The 17,102-nt window shown below is 34.5% G+C and overlaps 1 protein-coding gene across 6 annotated transcripts in view; it reads right to left on the bottom strand.

The window, feature by feature from the left end:
- Gbs-76A (Glycogen binding subunit 76A) overlaps positions 1–17,102 on the bottom strand; it is a 102,295-nt gene that overhangs the window by 8,192 nt on the left and 77,001 nt on the right. The window contains exon 1 of one of the 6 annotated variants that reach the window (XM_073984608.1): positions 6,898–7,006. The exons of the other annotated variants lie outside the window; for them this stretch is intronic. The gene's annotated coding sequence lies outside the window, so the exon portion shown is untranslated. Of the gene's footprint in view, positions 1–6,897; positions 7,007–17,102 lie in introns of those variants that run through there. 6 annotated transcript variants of the gene reach the window in all.

The raw sequence follows: 17,102 nt of genomic DNA, 5'->3' as shown, positions 1-17,102 counted from the left end.
AGTTGAATGTCATGGTCGATGGCATAGCAGAATTCCAAACTGCCCCAAAATTCTAGGGGTCACATTCGACACTACGATCAAGTCGTGCGCGCATGCCACAGCTATCTGTGACAAACTTAGAAGTAGCACTTGGGGTGCAGACAAAGAAACATTGTTGAACACACAAACGCGATTGGCCGGTCTGTGGTAAGCTATGCGTCTCCCGTTTGGTCCCCGAGATTATATGATACGAATTGGGGAAACCTGTCAGAATGCCACCCTGTGTAACGTGAAAAGTGTCACATACATACAACAACACCTACGGTCTTCCCTTACCATCATAGTAGCAATGAGTCGATATGCACTCAACAGCAAATCCATCTACGCTAGTCATGCATTGAAGTTATTTGCTTGCTGTACTCAATACACAATAATTCGCGTTCACTTCATTCCAGTTGATCCTTTAGTATTCCAGTTTTCGCCGTTGAGGTCAGCTTGCTACTGCTGGGGCTTGCTATCCACCATTTGTGTTTGCAAATTTTGGAAGGGACTACCCATTGTGGCTGTCCCACTAAAACATTGCACACAGTGAATTCTTGTTCACTGTCCCTCACAGAGACTTCGATTTCCTGTTCCAAACAGAGACTTCGGTTTTCTGTCCCACACGGAGACTTCGGCTTTCTGTCTCACACGGAAGCTTCGGCTTTCCGTCCAACACAGGTACTTCAGTAGTCTGTCCCCCAACGGAACGTCGTTTCCTGTTTATAGAGATACGTAGTAGTTTGTTTCGTTAGGTTTAGTGGGTCCTTATGGAGACCCTGGATGCGACTGGACTTACCCCAGCCGAGGGAAAAACCACGTTACACCTGAACAGCAACAAGATGTCTCCTCATATCTTAGGTGGACCATCTACATGAGGAGGCAAAGACTCTTCAAGTACAGCAACGCAGTGAGATGCTTTCGTTGAAGTACTTTCACGGAGCCATCCCAATCACCATCTTGTGGGTAGGCCCGATACACCCAGACACATCAGGAAGATCAGGAAGGACATCCACGCTCTAGAGGAAAAGGTCCAACGATACGGGAGAGATTAACAGGCATACCAAGCAGGTTTAAATAGCATTCACACGGACGCAATTGCTAAGGCCAAAAGCTAATATAGTGCGAAAAAAGTCCTCGGAGTGCATCCCCCATCTATCGCACCTGAGGAGCGTCAGCTGCCACGATAAACCAGAGCAGTTTTGGCTCAACCGACGGCGCCGCGCCGTATGCTGCATGGGCTTGCACGACACAAACACCTTTTCAACTACCCCGCCAAACCTACTCATCTAACTCCAGTGGATCTTTGGTTACATCCCATCGAAGCAGCCACTTTCCTGGAACTGGAGATAGACCCAGAGCCAGATAGAACAGAAGAACAAACATACAAACATAATAATAAACAACAACAACCAATAAAATTGGTTAGAGCGTAAGATAACTATCGAAAGGTGTACCCAATTTAGATCAGACTTCTCACTTTTAATAGTTCTTCCAAATTCGGGATGTTGTATTTTGGTCCACTTTTTCCGGTTAATGTTCTCGGATAGTTCTCGCGGTTCATAATACAACAGTAAAACTTTTTTTCTTGGGTAACTTACCATTTCTTCGGTATTAGCAGATTTAAAGTACATATTATAACCGCTCAGCTCATAATTGAAAATCTCAGTCTCTAACCGATGTTTTATTGTACAAACTCAGGCCGCGCTTAAGGCACTGAAGCAAAATGACCCCATATCCAACATTGTATCCTCTGTTGCTAGCTTATCGACACGAAACTTATTGTAAATTCCAAAGTTCTGGTCAATTATCTCAGGAAGCTGAATTTTTGTCATACTCTCTCTCTCCCTACCTCTCTCTCTCTCTTTCTCTCTTAGCAAATCTAAAATCGGGAGAAGGTTATCCCTGTGAAATGAGGAGAAACTTATGAGCATCGGTTATATTTTTTTTAATCGGTGAGCTAGACTTTTATAAAGAAAATATAGTATACTCCCACATCTCACCAGTCTGAACTTTGGAAAAGTTCTTGGGTACAACTGGCAAGCTGGGCCCATGACAATGGTCTAGGAGTTAACCCAGGAAAGGAAACGCAAAATTCCCGATTTCCAGCCTCCAGATTTGGCACTTTCTTTGGGAGCAAAATACATACATCCTGGACATCCTATTGCAAGAACTTCATTGGCAAAAGATGGGGACTGAGATCACAAGTCATACAAAGCCTGTATGTAACCGTTGTTCTGCCCATCTTAACTTACGGCAGACTTGTTTCGTGAAAAGCACTTGGAACACAAATAAAAACTATGGTCATATGGTTAAGCGGAAGATATACGATTTCATCTCTAGCATCACCTAGATAGTCCGGTCAAAATAGACATGCGTATAAGGGGGAAATAGCAAAAATTCCCACAAAGCTGAATTTTGGTGGAGAGCTAGGGTTGGCCATTAGAAGCAACGTCCTAAAAGTCCCCATCGATCCCATGTGTGCAAAACAAGTTATTCGGGGTCAAAGGTCATTTTTGGAGGCATTATTCAGTTTTTTTAATTTTTCTCAAAAACGGTAATACTAAGCAAAAGCCCGCTAAAGTAAAAGTTGTAGACTCAATAATTGTCTACAAGATTGGTCTTTATGGTTCTTAAAAAAGACTTACCATTTTCGAGATATCTCGATCTAAAGGCCAAATAAAAAACCAGTAAGGAAAGGATCATAGTCGGGCGGGGCCGACTATATGATACCCTACACCACTGTGAATATGTAAAATATAGGAGATATGTATCAATTTGAACTGATTTATATACATATATATACACATCCCAAATTTCATCCAAATTAGACAGAGCGGGCGAAAATATACATAGGAGCTATATCCAAATCTGAACCGATTTCGATATAAGTTGTTACACTTATTTCTAGACTAAATTCAGTCACACATTCCAAATTTCATCAAAATTGCACGTAAATAGCGTGTTTTCAGCAAATACGTCAAATCGGCCGAAAATATATTTGGGAGCTATATCCAAATATGAACCGATTTCGATGTAGTTTGGGACATTTATTTTGAGACCGAATTCAGTTACACAATCAAAATTTCATCAAAATCGGACGTATATAGCGTGTTTGGTGCAACAAATACGCCAAATCGGCGGAAAAATATATGGAAGCTATATCCGAATCTGAACCGATTTCGATATAATTTGGTACATTTATTTATAGACCTAATAAATTTAAATGTCAAATTATAGCTACATCGGTCTGCAAATGTAGCTACAAACGTCAAAACACCGCAAATCGGGGGTACCGTTATATGGGGGCTATACCAAAACGTGGACCTATGTCCACAAGTTTGGTTATATAAGTTTATTGACACTTAAGAACCCTAAGTGTCAAAATATAGCTAAATCGGTCTGAAAATGTAGCTAAAACTGTCAAATTACCGTAAATCAGGGGGTACCGTTATATGGGGGCTATACCGAAACGTGGACCTATGTCCACAACTTTTGTTATATAAGTTTATTGACATTTAAGAACCCTAAATGTCAAATTATAGCTACATCGGTCTGAAAATGTAGCTAAAAACGTCAAAATACCGCAAATCGGAGGGTACCGTTATATGGGGGCTATACCAAAACGTGGACCTATGTCCACAACTTTTGTTATATAAGTTTATTGGCACTTAAGAACCCTAAATGTCAAATTATAGCCAAATCGGTCTGAAAATGTAGCTGAAAACGTCAAAATACCGTAAATCGGGGGTACCGTTATATGGGGGCTATACCAAAACGTGGACCGATATATCCCATCTTCGAACTTGATCTTCCGACGGCTAAAAAAATGGTATTCCCCAATTTTCAGCGAAATCGGTCAACAAATGCGACCTGTATGTTGCGAACGGACGGACGGACGGACGGACGGACATGCATAAATCGACTCAGAAAGTGATTCTATGTATATCCCTAGAAGGAACTATGGGTCTATCTCGCTTCCTTTTGTATGTTACATACAAATGCACTAACACATAATACCCCTTACCACATAGTGGTGTAGGGTATAATTAGCCGCGTAAGTACATTATGAGGCGAACCGGTTAAAGTAACGACACTATGTGTTAGATACTTCCGTAAGCTTTCAAACGATATCCACTTTGCAGTAATCGGTTCAGTAGAACCGGGTCTAACCCTGTTTTTAAATTTGGCCTTTCGGGTCCAATAACCGGCTAACCGGATCCGCAACCGTTGAAAATTATATATTTCCGTAATCAGCGCAACAAACCCTACCTTCGGACAAAACTTGAAAAAAATCGGAGAGTTTTCGTTGGGGTCGTTCCCGTTGGGCGTTCGATTATACATGTGGGTTAAATGGGCTATTTTTGCATAAAATGACTCAAACATTGAATAACTCTACTAAACACACTCTGATTTTGTTGGAATTTTTTTTAGAAGATAGCTATAATTTCGCTCTTCAAGAAAATATATATTTTTTTTGGGGGAAAGACCCGATTACTTCGCTTATTTTAGCCGGTTCGTCTGAATATGTGCATATTTCCCTTATAAGTGCATAAAAAATCATGTGTTTTTTAGAACAGCTATATCTCAAGAATGGTTCATTTTAAGAAAAAAATTATAAGGGTTGAACTTGTAGATAATTTTTCTGTCTACAATATTTACTTTAGTCACTTTTTGATTAGATCAACCGTTTTCAAAAAATAAATCCGAAAACCTAAAAACCCTTAAATTTTGACCTTTGACCCCGAATAATATTTTTTGCACACATGGGATCGATGGGGACTTTTAGGACGTTGCTTCTAATGGCAAACCCTAGCTCTCCACCAAAATTCAGCTTTGTGGGAATTTTTGCTATTTCAATGTCTATTTTGACCGGACTAAGATGGATAATAGATTTGCGAAAATTCGTATAAAGGCTGAATTCTTAAGCACCAGACTTATCAGACTAAATATACATATGTATATAATCTGTTCCAAAACTCTCCTACTTTTGACATATTTACAATTTTTTCCTTTATAAATTTGACAAAAAATTCAAAAATAGAAGATTCTTGCAGGTTCTGGAACAGAACAATTGTTACCAGCGCCTAGAAAGAGCATACGACTGAGACCGACAGGCTTCGTGGCGATAAAACATGGGTTTGCTGTACCAGTTTCGATAAACATGAGACTACGAGGCTATCACCAGATGAAAGTATAAGAAATATCAATATCAAATCCGTACAGCAAAGGTTTGTTAGCCGATTGAACGTAGCGACGGAATATGAGCGTCGAGAAACCGTAATCACAACAACAAAAATCCGCAGCATATAACATTCAACTTCTCCACGTTATTGTCAACAGGAGCAGATTTTGTAAACAATCAAACTGTTTTAGCCCGGTGCACAGTGGAAAAAAATACCGATCTAGCGCGCCAAAAGTCAAAAAAAGCACATACGCCAATTTAAAAATTATTATTGCAGTATTAATCTAAGGTGTCCACAGATTGCCACGGCTATTATAATAATTTATTTTGCATCAGTCTAAGCGGAATAACTGTCCATTTTTGTTGACATTTTTTGAACTAGTTTTCATAATATATTTTAGTACTACATTTATGATCGTCGCATGCACTCTTCCTACAAAGTAATTTTAAAGCTTTACTGATTTTAACATTTCATGAAGCAGGTGATTTAAAAAATGTTGAATATAAGATGTTATTTATTGCAACTCGGATTTTACACTTAAAACATGTGACATCCGATTTTTGTCCAAATTGTGCACTTTGTTAAAGCTATTACCAAGGAGTGTCGAGGGATGGCGCGTAGATTTTTTATTTTATTTTTAGTACACATAGTTTTTAACAAATTTGTAAAATTTTAGCTGCAACAAACTGCAACATTTTATTTTATTACTATTTTTATTAATAGTATTTTTTATGTAAAAATGCTGAAATTAAGGCAGTACCTTTCTATGGGGGCCATATCAATGCGTGTACCTGTGCCGAAAATTCTCCGTCAGAATATTTTATACCACCAACGAAGACTAAATGTCAACTTTCAGCTATTTCGGTTGAATAATGTGGCTAAAACCTCAAAAATTACCGAAATCGGTGGTACAGGCCTATGGGGGCTATATGAAAACGTGGACCTATACCTAGGGTTGGGCAATCTCGTTCAATTGATAGATCCGGATCACTGTCATCGTTCAAAGACGAATGAGTAACATCATAAAAACCAAAGTGTGAAATTAAGTATACGCAGTTTTGTCAAAGTAATTACCGGTGGTCATTGAACGAGATAGTGATCCGGATCGTTCAATTGAACTAGATTGCCCAACTCTACCTATACCGAAAATGTTTATAGGAGTGTATGCGTAACCCCCACGGAGACTAAATACCAAATCCTAGCCGTTTCGGTTGGATAATGTGGTAGAAATCTTTAAAATACCGAAAATCGATAGGTATCATTCTACGATAAAAATACAAATTTACCAAATATATTAATAAAAAATGAATAAAATTATCAACTTATAGCTGTTCATATCGAATTTATGGACAAACATGCACTAAAACATAGATTTGTACTTTTGGCGCGCTAAATCGGTACTTTTTTCCACTGTGCGGTGGTGACATGCTGCATAATCTGGTTGTATGAAAGCATTATTCATATGTCCGTTTTATGTCCGTTCACAAGGAAGAATAAATCTTCTCACGTGGAAAAATGGCACGTTATACACATCACATATACAAATATAGTTTGTTTATGCCGGCCACACTGCTTAAGGCAATTTTGAAAACAACAAACCAATTCAATATTCGATTTTCTTACACTACGACCCTTCTATAATGATGCATATTTTTCAAAAATAATTTTACAAGCAAACAAAACACTTATTTACCCTTATTATAATAAATGTATATCTGCCGGAAACACTATTTAATTGATAAGGATGTAAAAAAGTAAACCTTTAGTTCTTATGATCACCAACTAACTAAACCGATTAATCTGCTGAGAAGGCAAAATATAGACCAAATATAAAAAACAAACGTATCTAAGTAAGAAAGTGGGCAGGTCTTAAAGTAAAATAAATCACGTGCTAAATATTTAGTATAATTCTATTGTAGTCACACCCCTTTTATTTTGTTTAAATTGATTTCAATGAAATAATTGGTAAATACCAAGATATCTAATATAAAATTACAAAACCACAGAATACAAAACGCTATTTAAATGTTAGAGATCTACAGGTATCAAAGAACGCATTACAACTACAGAGGATTGCATTTTTACTTGCACTTGTCTACTGTCCGTTTATTTTAATGTTTTATATTAAAAACTGTTAAAAAATGTCATAAGATATATCCACACGACATTCTAGAACAGTCGCCCACCCGACTGATGGTATTTACTAATTTATTGGCCATTCATTGTTTCGTCTTAATTGTCAATATTATATAAAATACATACATTTAAAATAAATATTTCAAAATTTCAACAGTGAAATCATTCATACAAACAACAGCAAAACAACAACAATAATAAGAATCACACAAACTGATGCATTTGCATCAACGTCATTCGAAATATACACACATCACCAAACTAACTTTGGGGAGAGATATAAACATTCGACCAGATGCGAAATTTGGGGAATACAAAAAAATAAACATTAAATAGATAAACAAAAATTGTCCCAAAAATAAATAGGATGTATAAGTAAATGTAAATACGGTGGGAGAATGATTTTGGCAACAAATTTAGAAGAATAACATTTTTAAGTAACATTTTTTAATTTATTTTTCAAAGTAGATTTTTTAAAGAACAACTGCCCACAAAAAGAAGATTTTTTAAAGCATTTTTAAAGGATATTTGTTCAAGGACCAACTTTGAACAAAACGTGGAATTTATTTAAAAAACAATATATGTTTAAGGATTAAATTTGAACAAAACTTAGATTTAAAACAAACTTATATTTTTATGAAATTACTAATAAAAAATGAACACACAAAACGTGGATTTTTAAAAATACTTTAAAAACGAAAGTACTAGTCACAGATTTAAAAAAAATATTTTTTAGAAAGAAAAAAAGAGCACAAGACCCTTTCTTTTGTTATTGTTTTGTTTTAAGAAGAATATTAAAAAAATAAAACAAATTATGGATATTTTAAAAAAACAATTTAAAAAATTTATGCAAAAAAAATTTTAAAAAAATAATTTAAAAAAATGTTAAAACAAATTGAGGATTTTTATAAAAATATTTTTTTGGAAAAAAATTCACTCAAATCGTGGATTTTTTAAAATATTTTTTAAAAAATTAACACTGTTTTAAAAATATTTTTTTTTAAATTAATACAAATCATGGATTTTTTTTTTAAACATAATACTAATCGTGGATTTTTTTTTAAATAATTATAAAAAAATATTTTAGAAAAATTAATACAAATCGTGGATTTTTTAAAAAATATTTAAAAAAAATAATACAAATCGTGGATTTTTAAAAAAATTAATACAAATCGTGGATTTTTATAAACATAATTTAAAAATATTAATACAAATCGTGGATTTTTTAAAAAATAATTTAACAATATTAATAAAAATCATGGATTTTTTAAAAAATAATTTTAAAAAAATAGTTCAGATCGTGGCTTTAAAAGAAATTAATACAAATCACGGATTTGTTGAAAAATTATTTTTAACAAAAAAAGTACAGATCGTGGATTTAAAAAAAATAATACAAATCATGGATTTTTTGAAAAGTAATTTAAAATATTAACACATATCGTGGATTCCTACATTTTTATCTTCAAGAAAAATAAATAACACAAATCGTAAATTTTTATTTTTTTGTTAAGCAAATAGTTGCAAGTCTTTGATTTAAAAAAAATATTTTTTGGAAAAAATACAAATCGTGCAATTTTTAAAAAATATTTTAAAAAAATTGACACAAATCATGAAATTTTTAACAAAATATTTTTTAAGAAACATATTAAATCAAATCGTGGTTTTTTCCATAGAAAATTTACACAAATCGTGGATTTTTAAAAACAAATTTTTATACCCTACACCACACAGTGGTAAGGGGTATTATGTCTTTGTGCATTTGTATGTAACATACAAAAGGAAACGAAATAGACCCACAGTTCCTTTTGGGGATATATGTACATATAATCACTTTCTGAGTCGATTTATGCGTGTCCGTCCGTCTGTCTGTCAGTTTGTCCATGTATTTTTGTTCGCAACATACAGGTCGCATTTTTTGACCGATTCAGCTGAAAATTGGGGAACACAACTTTTTTAGCCATAGGAAGAACGCTATTGCTTCTGGTGAAAATCGGTTCAGATTTGGATATGGCTCCCATATATATTTTCGCCCGATTTCACGTATTTGCTGCACCAAACAGGCTATATACGTCCAATTTTGATGAAATTTTGAATGTGTGACTGAATTTTCTCTACAAATAAGTGTGCAAAATTATATTGAAATCGGTTCGGATTTGGATATAGCTCCCATATATATTTTCGGCCGATTTCACGTATTTCCTGTACCACACACGCTATATATGTCCGATTTCGATGAAATTTGGAATGTGTGACTGAATTCAGTCTAGAAAAAAATGAGCCAAATTATATCGAAATCGGTTCAGATTGGATATAGCTCCCATATATATTTTCGGCCGATTTCGTGTATTTTCTGCTCCAAACACGATATATACAGCTGTGTTCAAAATAATAGGAGTGCTCATTCACACCAAGGGAATGGTCGAATAAACATGGTTAAACTTCTCCATTTTGGCCTATTTTGTATTTATTTAACATTGTTGACATCCCAACGGTCAATTCATTAGCAGAAATGTGGCAATTTGTTTTAAATTATTTACTGTTTACACCAACATTTTAAATCGCCTTCAAGTTTGTTGTTCAAAAAAAATAGGAGTGCGGAAGAAAAAGAAGAATAAAAATATTTTTAGTTGAGTTTAAGATCAAAATTGTATATATTTAAGTTGACAGTAGTGAATCTAATAGATTTTATGAGATTTGATGGCTGTTGGAAAACAAAAGTCCTTTGGAGGTAGCCAAAAAACAGGCGATTGTCCTTGCAGCAATTTTTTCCATAAATTGAGCACTTATTGGGCAACTCAATGTATTATGTAGACAAAAGCTTTAACGATTGACAATTTTGATCCTAAACTCAACTAAAAATATTTTTATCGTCCTTTTTCTTCCACACTCCTATTTTTATGAACAAAAACTTTAAAGACGATTTATAATGTTGGTGTAAACAGTAAATAATTTAAAACAGATTGCTACATTTCTGCTGATGAATAAACTGTTGGGATGTCAACAATGTTAAACAAATTCAAAATAAACCAAAATGGATAAGTTTAACCATATTTTTTGACAATTTACTTTTTTTGTATGGGCACTCCTATTATTTTGAACGCAACTGTAAGTCCGATTTCAATGATATTTGGAATGTGTGACTGAATTCGGTATGGAAATAAATGTGCCAAATTATATCAAAATCGGTTAAGAGCTGGATATCGCTCCGATTTATATTTTACATATTCACAGTGGTGTAGGGTATCATATAGTCGGCCCCGCCCGACTTTGATCCTTTCCTTACTGGTTTAAGAAGAAAAAGGAGCATAAATGTTGGATTTAAAAGAATTTATATTTTTAGGAAAAAATAGCACAAATCTTTAATTTTTTAAAAACAATTTTTTGAAAAAAGAACTTATCTGGATTTAGGATTTTTAAAATAAATATATATTTTATAGGAAAAATTAGCACAAATCTTGCATTATATATATTTTTTACTAAAAATTAAATTGTGGATTTTTTAAAAATATTTTTAAGAAACGAATTAAATAGCGAATTTAAAAAGAAAAAATTAAATTGTGAATTTTTTTTAAAGTATTTTTAAGAAAAAAAATTAAATCGTTGATTTTTTTAAAAAAATATTTTTTAGAAAATCGTGTATTTTTAAAAAATTATAACTTAAAGAAAATCGTCGTCTTTGAAAAAAAATTAAGAAAACCGTGAATTTTAAAAAAATATTTTTTATGAATCATGGATTTAAAAACATATTTTTTTATGAATCAGGGATTTTTTTTAAAAAATATGATTAATGGATTCTTTAAAAATATTTTGTATGAAGAGTGGATTTTTTTTAAATATTTTTTATGAATCAATCATATATTAAAAAAATATTTTTGATGAATCGTTGATTTAAAATAAAATATATGGATCGTGGATTCTATAAAAATATTTTTATGAATGGTGGATTCTTTTAAAAATATTTTTTATGAATCGTGGATTCTGTTAAAAATATTTTTTATGAATCATGGATTTATAATTATTGGTATTGTTCAGCTACAGGCTTTTTATACCCTCAGCCTTTAGGCTAAGGAGGGTATATGAAGAAAAGACAAAATTTTTTAGTTTTCCATAAAAAAAATTCAAAAATTTTTTTTTAAGCTACATGAAAGATTTTTGGTACATAGACTAGGAAAAAATTCCATTCTTAAATCTGTTCGAGATACTAATTTTGGTTGTTGCGCGCAAAAGTTATGGCGGTATCAATTCTGAGAAAAAGAAAAAATCTTTAAATGACTCTATCATTATATTGAGAAACTCTCTTAAGTAGGGGCTCCCTACGTAATATATGATTACTGAGGCCCCATAACATTAGTGAAAAAGTTTTAAGCTTTCGCGGAAATTGAGAAAGAGTTAAAAATATTGGTACTTTGCAACTTGTTTTAATAAAATTCAAGCTGTTTACGCATCCTAAAAATATTTAAAAAAATATGTACGTAATCTAAACATCGCGATGATTCAAATGAAACCAAAACTATACAAATCCGTTTAATGGTTTGCATATTATAGCAAAAACAAAAAGATACATATATTGAGGAAATTTATAAAATTTTTGAAAGAGAAAATATTTATTAAAATTTATTTTGTGAGTTAGTTGAAAAAATGTAGGAAAAATTTGTCGGAGTTATTCTTCTATTTTAGAGAAATTTCACGCAAAAAATCGAATTTTTTATTCTAATCACTTCTCGAATACACACTAACATCTAGCGGAAGATATGGGTATCGTTCAAATAAATGTTGGGTTCCTTTTAATGGGGTATACTCTTGAAATAAAACTGTATCGAGCAATGTTCTTTTTGAAATGCGTGTAAAACGCGAAATCCTCAAAATCACTTTATGCGAATGCGGTTTAACAACACAGCGAATTCTTCTCTTTTAATTTGTACACATTTGCTAGGATTTACTTTGGCCGCTAAGATGTAGCATCATCTGCAGTTTAGTGTGCAACAAACTGTATAACGCTTATATTTTGCACAAAGTGCATACACTTTTTATGCGCATCCGATTTCACTATATCATGAAAAAATACATCGATCTAAACCTATTTCGATAAAATCCATCAAGAACCGTGGATGTAGCATCACACACTATTTTTGGGATAAATCGGATAAAGCTCCCATGGCACTAAATTTTTTAAACCACTGTTTTCGCAAAAACTCGAGTGATGTGTCAGTTTCTTCATTGAAAAGGAAACGATCCACAGAAAACGCGATTTAATCCGCGATATTTTCAAACACATTTTTCGCAAATTTTTCAATTTTTGCAGTAGCCATTTCCGCCGTTCTAGCAGATGGATTTTTACGATCTGTGATTCATATGATCCGGATCGTCGAAAAACTAAAATATCGCGGGGTACCACACTCAAAACGATATTGTAAATACTGTACCCAAAAAATAGGTTTTTTAGAAAATATATGGCACTAAATTTTGGCCTTTGGCAGTAGATTACTCTGCTGCTGTGTGGGCTACATACTCAATATACATATCAGATTATGCGAAATCGCGAGTTCTTTAATCCTATAACTGGTTTTTTGAAATATCCGAATGCGCGTCCCAGTTACATAAAAAATACAAAAAACACCTGAAATCCGGCTTCAAAATGTCAGCATCGATAAAAGGTGGATGCAGTGGAAATTTTGGAAAGTGATACATTAGAAGTGTAATCTTCATTTTGTATTCTCCTACTTTTACTTTGGACAGATGTCCGTCATTTAAATGGTTTAATCAGAAATCGAATAGCAATGCAAAAAACCTGTTTAGCTTCAACGTGTTTTTACCTATGTTTTTTCCTTTACGCGGTCGTAACTACCACGTAAATTAATTTTTTTGCTAAATTTTTGAGCTTTGTAAAAAAACATCTAAATTAATCCAGCAATAGTCATAGTTACTGGTAAACCACAATAGTTCGCGTATTATAATAGTGCAAACCTTGGCTTCATGGAAACTAAAAAATTTTGACTTTTCCTCATATACACTTTGATACGATGAAAATGTGCCTCATCGAAATAATGGTTTTAGACCCCAAGTATGTTTGGACGAAATGTGTTTCAGACAATTTGGAGTCGATCTAGTCATGTCCGTCCGTCTGTCTGTCTGTCCTGCTGGCTGGAGCGCACGATAACTCTCGAACGGATGAACCGATTTGGTTCAAATTTCGGCTTTCGTAATATTTTGTCCAAACTTAGTTTAAGTTCGAAGATGAGCTACATCGGTCCACTCTTTCCGGTACCTCCCCCACAAAAGTTGGAAAATGTTCGGAAAGTTTGTGCGCACGATAACTCTTGAAGGGAGTGACCGATTTGGTCCATACTTTGTATAGTGTAAACTTTCTACCAGAGTAATATGAGGTTCCAATATGGTCTCAATAGGTCCACTCCTTCGGGTACCTCCCACACAAAATTTCGGAAAAATTCAGTTTAGGGCCATCTATCGAATCGCTTTGGTTTTTGTTTTAGCAACTTGTATTCACTGCCCTCCATACGACGGTACAAGTTTCATCAGGGGCAAGTCCATACTTCCTGAGAAAATAGCATGAAAGTTGCAAAAAATCCCTATGACACCGTGTAAGGTGGTTGGAGTGCACGATAACTCTCGAACGGATCTGCCGATTCGGTCCAAAATATGGTCTTAGTAATATTTTGTCCAAACATAGTTTAAGTTTGAAGATAAGCCATATCGGTCCACTCCTTCAGGTACCTCCCCCCACAAACGTTCAAAAATGTTCGGAAAAATTGTTCGTGCGGTAACTCTTGAAGGGAGTGGCCGAATTGATCTATACCTTACACATCCTAATATATCTACCAGATATAGATCAGGTTCAAATATGGACTATATTTGTCCACTCTATCCGGTACCTCCCACACAAAATTTCGGATATCTTCACTTTAAGACCTGATATCGAATCACTTTAATTTTTATTGAAGCAACTTGCATTCGCCGCCTCATTTACGATGGTAAAAGTTTTTTTAGGGGCAAGTCCATACTTCTTGAGCAAACAGCCCGAAGAGTGTAAAAACCCCCTGTGGCACCATATGTTGCGGCTGGAGATCCACTTCCATAACGGCCAATGTCGATCCATTCCTTTTAGTATCTCCTCCGCAAAACTTTTGATCTTTAATCCTAATCAACATTTTTGTCTGTTCAAACGCCCAAAATTTTTAAAACCCCCTAAATACATACGTATTTTGGGAAAAAATTGTTTCAATATACACAGGCTGAGGGTATATCTCTGTCGGCAAAGCCGACTGATACTTTTTTACTTGTTTATATAAAAATCGGGTAATGATTTAATGTTTGTTTCTTTATTTCCAATATTTCGATCTCCAAACATCTTCTGGGAACTAGGAATAATAATTAGCTTCGTTCCTGTACTTTTTAAGTGGTAAAAGTTGCGAAAGAGATAACTCTCAAAAATTGCAACATTTTCCAAAAAGTACATGAACGGAAAGATGGTAGAAATGTGAAAAAGTGTAAAAATTAAAACATTTCAACACTTTGAGTCTGAATCGGACAATATAACCCTAACTGAAAAGGACGCCAAAAATGTCGTTTCATACATTCAATTTCAATAATTTGCAATTGGTCATCTTCATCTGAGTCTAGCCACTCCTCTTCACTGAATGAATCCTCTAATAAGAGGTAAAACAGCTCCTCCATATCTTAAGGCCTAGGTACATAAGCTGCCTCGCCTGCTTGCCTTGCTTGCTTCTGATAAAAGAATAAAAAAAATTCAACCCAGTTCGAAATTTGCTCGGCCATATTTATTCTTTTAGTTTTATTATGTCAGAAATGAAGCAGGAAAGCAAGCAAGCGAGGCAGCTTATGTACCCAGGCCTTTAAGTTCTTTTTTAATGGTTTTATTTAGCTCACCCCGTTTGTTTTATTATTAATTCTTGGGTCAAATTTAGTAATTCAAATTTAACCCTCTTCCTGTCAACCGATTAACCTGAAATTTTGTATACACTTTGGATTTTGGTGACAATACAATTATGTTTATTCATTATCATTATAAATTCAAGATGGCCGCCGCTACAAAATGGCGGATAACGTAGGTTTTATCAATCCCATCAATATGGGTATCAAATGAAAGGGCTCAACAATATACTATAAAAATTGAAATCCAAGATGGCGGCCGCTACAAAATGGCGGATAAAGTAGGTTTTATCAATCCCATCAATATGGGTATCAAATGAAAGTGCTCAACCAGTAGAATACAATGTACTATATAAAATTAAAATCCAAGATGGCGGCCTCTACAAAATGGCGGATAACTTATGTTTTATCAATCCCATCAACATGGGTATCAAATGAAAGGTCTCAACAAGTAGAATACAATTTACTATGCAAAATTGAAATCTAAGATGGCCGCCGCTACCAAATGGCTGATAACAATTTGTTATCAATCCCACCAATATTGGTATCAAATAAAAGGGCTTGACAAGAAGAATACAGTGCACTATACAACCTCAATATTTAAGATGGGCGCAGCCACTAAATGGCGTATAATTAAGATTTAAATTTAGAAATTGAATCTGTAATTTAGGTATCTGATTAATCCAGCCTGAATCCGCCACCCAAGTCAAGATTTTTTATCGTGTTGAGGACTGTTGGGCGTTAGGGTGGCAAAAATGATACGTCGTTAGCGGTACACCACCCAAGTTAAGGCGAAAGGTTAAAACGCGCCGAGAACTGTATGGCATTAGGGTGGATAAAAATGATATGTCGTTAGCGTTTTCACCTCAAGACTCAGGCGCATTTTGTACATAGCCTTGCCCCTTTATTGGACCTCTGGGAGGTTGACCGTTTAAATGTCCATTACTCGTGGGAACAAAATGAAAAAAAAAATACAAACACAAATAAAACAGAAACTGCAACACAACGTAAACGAAGGCTTCAAAAAGCGAAAGAAAAGTATAAAGCAAAACGAGCTAAAGAAAGTGAAGGTGATAGAAATAGTCGATTACAGAAACGACGGGAACAATTAGCGTCAAAACACCTGAGCAATATGAGGCCAGGTTAAAAAAGCAACGTCAGCGATATACACAAATGACGGCGTCAGAAACGCCAGAAGAATATGAAGCCAGGTTAACAAAGCAACGTGAGCGATACACACAGATGATAGCGTCAGAAACGCCTGAAGAATATGAAGCCAGGTTAACAACACAACGGGAGCGATACACACAGATGGAAAAAAATATAAAAAAATACAAACACAAATAAAACAGAAACTGCAACACAACGTAAACGAAGGCTTCAAAAAGCGAAAGAAAAGTATAAAGCAAAACAAGCTAAAGAAAGTAAATGTGATAGAAATAGTCGATTACAGAAACGACGGGAACAATAAGCGTCAAAAACACCTGAGCAATATGAGGCCAGGTTACAAAAGCAACGTCAGCGATATACACAAATGACGGCGTCAGAAACGCCAGAAGAATATGAAGCCAGGTTAACAAAGCAACGTGAGCGATACACACAGATGATAGCGTCAGAAACGCCTGAAGAATATGAAGCCAGGTTAACAAAACAACGGGAGCGATACACACAGATGTGTGTTGCCTTTAATACTATCATGGGCTTCAACAATACATAAAATGCAGGGCAGCACTGTGGATCACGCAGTCGTATACTTAGGTGCGAAACTGTTTGAAGAAGGTCAAGCCTACGTGGCTCTTAGTAGAGTAAGATCTTTTCAGGGACTACGTATAGAGGAGTTGGACTGCAATAAAC

Source organism: Musca autumnalis, unplaced genomic scaffold (genome assembly GCF_047663935.1).
Source record: "Musca autumnalis isolate F117 unplaced genomic scaffold, ASM4766393v1 scaffold_4, whole genome shotgun sequence".
NCBI lineage: Eukaryota > Metazoa > Arthropoda > Insecta > Diptera > Muscidae > Musca > Musca autumnalis.
Note: the sequence above shows the minus strand (reverse complement) of the source record. Positions and strands in the feature narration are given on the sequence as shown.